Raw genomic sequence first — 7,926 nt, 5'->3', positions numbered from 1 at the left:
TCACTTACAAATAATGAATTATCTTCATCGTAAAAACTTCATAATCAGAACTATTTAATCTCTTAATTATCATTTGAATATGATTTATTCAAATTGGAGATCATTTAGCAATCCATATGTATCAAAATATATCAACAGTGTAAATGCTAAAAAATCTCCGATTTGAATAATTTTTTTTGTAGAGGTGATCTTTAAACGAAGATTAAGAGCGGTTTTGATTATGAAGTTTTAACGGTAATGATTCGTTATTTGCAAGTTGGGGAATGGGCTCATTCCCCATGCAAGTATTATCCTTATTTTTAAGGATAATATGCTTGTGTCCTCCCATGGAGGGACTTACTTGTCCCTTCACTATGATTAATGAACCTTTATCATCTAAATATCATAATCGGAATCATTCATTCTCCTTATCATCATCTACAAAAAATCAGTCAATTTGAAAATAGTTTAGTCATTCATACGTGTTAAACCAATCAACAATTTTGATAACAAGTAGCATCCTCATGATAAATCGTCTATTTGTTTTATGCATATAAATGGCTAAAAAAATTTCAAATTAAATAAATATTTGCATATATGATGTTTAGGCGATGATAAAGAGAATGAACGATTTTGATTACAATATTTGAACAATAAATATTCTTTAATCATAAATAAGATGATAAGTAAGTCCCTAATAAACGGACACAAGCATTATTCTATTTAAAATACAAACTACTTCTGCATGCCACGACTTTTGATCGGAATGCTTTATTTGTATTTATAATTTTTTATTTTATTGTCATATGGGGGCAGCATGGAAAGTCTGCACTTGGAAAGACAGATGGATATTGTTGTTTATTATTTGCTCTTAATTTCTTACATATTTGAAGACTTGAATTACATGTGCGCGTTCGGCTCACGAATGATATTCAACAAAACAGCCACAAGCTATGAGTCCATGCCATTCGTCTTATCAAAAGAAAGAAAACCATATATCGTTTACTTGGAGATCATCAAAGTTTGAAATGTGTACACAAATCTCATTGTTTACTTATGATTAAAAACTAAAAAATAAAGTAAAAGAGAGAAGATCGTGTTTAAGGATAAAGTTAAGAAATCAAGTGAGTACGTGACCTGACATTCGTGTCATGTTTCTCGTATTCATGTTATTTTTGTGACATATCCGATAGCTTAACAAGTCGTGTCGTGTAATACCCGTTAAAGTAAACGGGTAATATGATCCGACCTGAAATTAACCCGTTAATATTATTAAGTAATATGACCCGATGTCGCATCCCGGCCGGGGGCGGATCACTTCCCGGGCCCGCTCCACCACCGTAGCACGATATTGTCCGCTTTGGGCCTACCATTCCCTCACGGTTTTGTTTTTGGGAACTCACGAGCAACTTCCCAGTGGGTCACCCATCATGGGATTGCTCTAGCCTCCTTCTCGCTTAACTTCAGAGTTCCTACGAAACCCGAAGCCAGTGAGCTCCCAAAAGGCCTCGTGCTAGGTAGGGATGGGAATATACATATAAGGATCACTCCCCTGGGCGATGTGGGATGTCACAATCCACCTCCCTTAGGGGCCCGACGTCCTCGTCGGCACACACGCGACCAGGGTTAGGCTCTGTGACATCCCACATCGCCCAGGGGAGTGATCCTTATATGTATATTCTCATCCTTACCTAGCACGAGGCCTTTTGGGAGCTCACTGGCTTCGGGTTCCGTAGGAACTCTGAAGTTAAGCGAGAAGGAGGCTAGAGCAATCCCATGATGGGTGACTCACTGGGAAGTTGCTCGTGAGTTCCCAAAAACAAAACCGTGAGGGAATGGTAGGCCCAAAGCGGACAATATCGTGCTACGATGGTGGAGCGAGCCCGGGAAGTGGTCCCCCCCGGGCCGGGATGTGACAATTTGGTATCAGAGCCTAACCCTGGTCGCGTGTGTGCCGACGAGAACGTCGGGCCCCTAAGGGAGGTGGATTGTAACATCCCACATCGCCCAGGGGAGTGATCCTTAAATGTATATTCACATCTCTACCTAGCACGAGGCCTTTTGAGAGCTCACTGGCTTCGGGTTCCGTAGGAACTCCGAAGTTAAGCGAGAAGGGGGCTAGAGCAATCCCATGATGGGTGACCCACTGGGAAGTTGCTCGTGAGTTCCCAAAAACAAAACCGTGAGGGAATGGTAAGCTCAAAGCGGACAATATCGTGCTACGATGGTGGAGCGGGCCCGGGAAGTGATCCGCCTCGGGCCGGGATGTGACACCCGACCCGTTAAGAAAAATATATTTTAAATCAATGAAAATGAAAAACATAATTTGACCCAAAAAAATGTAAAACATAATACTAAATTAGTATATACATACTAAATTTCGAAGTTGACGCTTTCATGAAAGTTGTAAAGCTTTTCATTACGAGTGATTACATTTTTCACACTTCTACAATAATTATTATTAATTTTGCACTCAATTATTCATGAGATTTTGAGGGTTTTAAAAATCTAAACGACCATGTAACCATCATCTAAGCATTGAGGATGCAATTATAAACGTTTATTATGCTTTCACATCTTTCAAACTTATACACTAATGATTATGAATTTTGTTTATTTTGAACACCCTTAAAAATACTGTTCATGAGAGTTTGTATAGTTTTAAAAATTCAAACGATCATATACCCATTCTCAAAGCGTAAAGGATGCAACTACGAGCTTTTGCATATTTTTTCATATTTTTCGCCCACGTAAATTAATTATTATAATTTTTTTAATGTGTTTGGTATTTTTAAGTTACTTGATATCTTTATTTTTATGTGTTTTAGGATTTTTAATCTCAATCTTTGCCTATAATATCCTATAAAAATAAATGAATAAATAGAACTTAAATTTTAAAATTTATATCGAATAATAATTAATAAACAATATATACATATTCATTATATCTATTGTATTTTATAGTAATTTTTTTTTAGTAGTTTAAAAAATTAACATCATCAAAATAACTTTTTTCTTATCGTGTCGAAACATGTTACTCGCATGCCACTCTTGTGTAAACTTGTTAAGGACCCGTTATTAACGGGTTATTATCGTGTGATCCGATTAGTTATCGTGTTAACCCAAAACCTATTATTTTCGTGTCGTTTATCTGTCTTGTTAAAGAGTCGTTTAAGAAATTGTCAAGTTTTTTACCGACAAGAACAAAGTCAAAGTGCGTGTACACAGTACACTGTTCAAATAGAAGCGTAACAATTTTCAATCACATCTAACTGTAATTAGCAAGTAAGGAAAAACAACTACTTCCATACAACAAACAAAAAAAAAAAGGCTACTTCTATAAAATCCCAAGCGAAAGAGCCAAGTATCTTCGCTAAAGTATTCGTAGGTTGTCTTGGAGTTTTGACATAATCTACTGGAGCATGCAAGAGCCAGCAACTATCTTATCAGACATTGGGAGAGCAAATCAGGTACAGTTGGATAAAATTGGCATGCAGCTGTTGGCCGTTTGATAGTTGCCAAAACAACACGCAAGCGGTGACAAGTTTTTCATTTGATTCTTGGTGTGATGGGATTGTTGTCTGTGGCTTAAACGTGGTCACTGGATTTTTCCTAATTTCATTCTCTGCAACGGTACATTACGGTTGACATTATCATAACTTATAATATCAATAAAGACATATGCAATATGGATTAGGCTAGTTGGCTAGCATGTTCATTCTCTTGCACTTGAGTTTGTATTCTTATGTTCGTAGTTTTTGTTTTGAGAAATAATATGACACACACTAAATAACTATGAAGAAGATAGTTTAAATTTACGTGTAGACGGTGGAACACATTACTTCAACCAATTTGATTAGACTCACTCAAGTCTACTCTTTGTCTGTAAATTATAAGGAAAATTAATGAAAAAAGTTTGAAAACTTTGAGTTTTAATGATAATGACAAAATAAAGGGCTAAGTGAATAGTATCAATATTGACTTTTTAATGTAAAAATATGATTTTTTGCTAAAATAAATAATATCGAGAGCTTTTCATTAAAGTTTCCTAAATTATAGTAGTTTTAAATATCATTTGTTAAAAACTAAAACCATAATAATGACAATGATTCATTTTACCCAATCCAAAATGAAAATGGGTTGGTTCACCAAGCTTAGCCCAAGCTTAACCTGCGCACATGGTTGGTTGAGTCAGGCCCCTGAGACTTCAAACTTGGGTTGTGTTGGTTCGGCAGCCCACAGTCCTTTGTTCAAATGGATTGAAGTTCATTGGTAAAGACCAACAAAGCCAACATATGATTAGGGAGGGTTTTTAATTGAAAAATGCTATTATTACTATCTATTTATACCATCACTCGTATCATTTCGCTAATAGAGATAGAATACATGTGTTTGCGAATCTTATTTCAATTAAAGAAATGATACAACTAATTGTACAAATAAATGATAAATGTAACACTACTTTTTTAATTGTCCAAGTTCACATGACATTTCCCCCACTCACAGATATATACATATCCGGATCTTCTCCAGACCCAAAAAATTTGAGTTTAAGGATCAAATGATCCGGACCGTTGAAATTTGATCTAACGGTTATAATTATTATAACTTTTAGAAAGGTCCTCTGTTTGTAACCGTTTGATCAAATTTCAACGGCCTAGATCATTTGATCTTTAAGCTCAAATTTTTTGAGTCCAAAAGGGATCCGGGACACATATATAGAGAGACAAGTTTTTTTTTTTTTTTGTTTGTTCAAATAGAGAGACAAGTTTGAATGTCCCAAGTTCCAACATTGTCCTTTTTAATGTTTAAAAATTATCGATTTGGACCAAACCCCATGAAATTTAATAAAAAACAAGTGCATATGCATATGCAAAAACAAGTTACAAACCAAAAAAATAATAATTTCTACTTTCCCATCTGTCTGTTTATCTGGTTTGGCCTGTGGAAGCAGCAACAGAGATATTGAAAACAGGCTTTCCACTTTTCTGTTTTTCTTCTTCCATGAAAAAGTTGTAGGTATGACAACCGACTAATGAGAGTCTGCATATAGCCGTTTAAACAGTTATTCATCTCATACTCTGATATACTGTAGATATAACAAACGATAGTGCACGAGTCTAGATGGTTTTGCACCACTATTTTAGAAGACTAAGCGTTTTATAGATAATCTCACTTAGGCGAAAATTTTGAGATTTGAGATATAAGGTGTGAGGTGTGAGGTGTGAGGCAAAGCCTAACAGGATCTAAGTTATATATATATATAATAGGATCAAGGGATAAATATTTTTACACTTCTTTGTAGCCTTTAGATTTTATAACATTCAAAGACTCTTATTTATTCATTAAATGACATGGATACTTATGTGGATTTAACTAATATTAAAGATAAAATAAAAACATAAAATATAAAATCTGAAAAATTAAAAATATAAGATAATTTAATTGAAATTGGTTCTCTCATTCCCTTTTCGATCAAGACTTGAACCCTAATAAAAAAATCATGAAACTTCTTCTTTGCCGATGAGGAAGCTTGATGTCATCACCATCACAATCATAAAATTGGGTGTAGTCAAAGTTAAGAAGTGGATTTTGATCCTTATTGTTGATTTGATGATTCTGATCAAGATTGGATGGACTGGCTGGTGAAGAAGCCGCAGTGGGATCGGCTACAAAGTAGTCTGGCTGGTGGTGTAACAAAGTAGTGTGCCTGATCAGCGAAACCAGTCGTACCAGTCTGCGGCGGATCATATTGAGAGGAATCAGTACCACTACTTGGCTCTTGTGTACTGGAGTAGTAATATTGTGGCATGTCCGTCGAACCATTGTTAACAAAACCATTGGCTCTTGTGTACCAGTCTGCTGTGATTGTCTGGCATAGCTAGTGATGAAGAAGCCACAGTTCGGTCTTGTGTAACAAAGTTTAGGGTCAAGGCTAAACTCCTGCATAATCCAGCAACCGCTTTCTGCAAATACTTTTACAAATACTGGAGTAGTAATATTAAATCAAGGGACAAAGCTCGAGTTTATATTTACAAGAAGAAGTTTCATGATTTTTTTATTAGGGTTCAAGTCTTGATCAAAAAGGGAATGAGAGAACCAATTTCAGTTAAATTATCTTTTTTTTTTTAATTATCCAAATTTTATGTTTTTTCAATTTTATTTTATCTTTAATATTAGTTAAATCCACATAAACATTCATGTCATTTAACGAATAAATAAGAACCATTGGATGTAATCAAAAGGCTTAAAAAGAGTGTAAAAGTATTTGTAAAAATATTTGTCACTTGATCCTATATATATATATATATTATGTATATGGAAGTGTTATTGGTACCTCAAAAATCTCATTCTACACTCCTCACAAAGTGTATTTTTCTTTCCTAATATAGAAAGTTTGGAGTGTAGAATGAAATTTTTGGAATGCTAATAACAATTCCTTATGTATAATATACCACTTTGTAAAGCAAATTAACTAACAATCAAATAAGCAATCGTGTTGACTAGTGACCCAATTAAAATTAGAGTACTAAATCAAACTTGAATTTGGAACAAATTGAGATATGAAATTGCGGTAAAACTGAAACATGTGATTGGGGAGAATTTATGGCCCGTATACGTAATCGGAATCAAAATAAGAGAAATTAAATTGAGGAGAAATTGAAATAATGAGGAGTTAGAATCAGATTCATGTTGAAGTTGTTTGCTTAAATATTTTGGAATCGGAATAAAAATAGTACTGAATTCATATAAGTTGTTTACTAATTTACTTGAATCGGAATAAAAATCGGTGTGATTACTACAATGCCCTTCTTAAAAAAAAAAATTGTATATAAATTTATTAGAAAATCTCTACAAATCTCATCCTTCCCTGACCGTGCTCTTTACCAGAGCCACGATTCTCTTTTCTTCCTCGAGGAGACCAGTGATATCAATAATGCCCTTATTCAAACCCAGTTGAATAGAACACTCCTCTCTCCCTGCAATTATTCGTATCATTTATCCCTGCCCTCACCTCCATCTAACCCATCACCCTACCCCATAGCCACTACCTCTTCTCCTTGCACAGTATTTCATAATTTTTTGGGTTTTTGAGTAGTGGTTGCTTCCTTGCATTTGTGGGTTTGGGTTTGGTTTGAATTGTTTATTTTCAGGATTTTGGTGATTGATTTTTGAATCTGGTTTCAGGATACGTAGATGGGGTTCTTGAGCTGGTGGGTTGGGTAGTGAAGGTTGCACGGGGAGGTGGAACTGGAAGGTGAGGGCTGCCACATGAAGGCAGAGTGTGCAGGGAGCGGTGGGGAGCGATGAGTTGAGTGGCAGACTTGAAAGTTTAAAAATAATCGGAGGGCATAATAGGTAGGAAAAATGCATTCCCATTACCTCACTCTCCCGGAACTCAAATACCACATCCATGTAGGGAGTTCAATTCCTCAAATTTGGGGAGTTGGAATCCCTCTTTCGTATGGGATCCACACTTTTGATTCCTCTAAAATTAGTAAACAGTTCAATACTTCGTAATGGAATTCAACTTCATGTTTTAATTTCGATTACGGATATGTAAACACGTTATTAGGGTTTGAGGAATTAGGGATTGGATGAATTGTGAATGGGAGAATCAAGTAGTGGATCGATGAAGGGTCTTGGGACGCCCAGTCAACTGCAGACGCACCTCGACCACATCTAGGTAAATTTAATCCTTCTACTAGGCAGAGGTAGTTCCACCACTGCCCCCACCTCCCAAGCCGCCTAGGCGTGTTTTCTAAAACATTGTTTTGCACAAACAAATTTTAACGATCTTAATCTAACAGTACAAACACTAGTACATTCTATACAATGATGCGCATTTCATGGAAATCTCACCCTAAGCTGTCACCAAAGACTTTTATTTTGCTTCACAACTTTGGTGAAACTGATAAATAAAAGAGCTTTATTTAGGATGGGCCG

This window comes from Pyrus communis, chromosome 13, assembly GCF_041283825.1.
Source record: "Pyrus communis isolate YQ-2024b chromosome 13, ASM4128382v1, whole genome shotgun sequence".
In the NCBI taxonomy this organism is placed as follows: Eukaryota; Viridiplantae; Streptophyta; class Magnoliopsida; order Rosales; family Rosaceae; genus Pyrus; species Pyrus communis.
The sequence above is the reverse complement of the archived record's forward strand: the minus strand, read 5'-3'. Positions refer to the sequence as shown.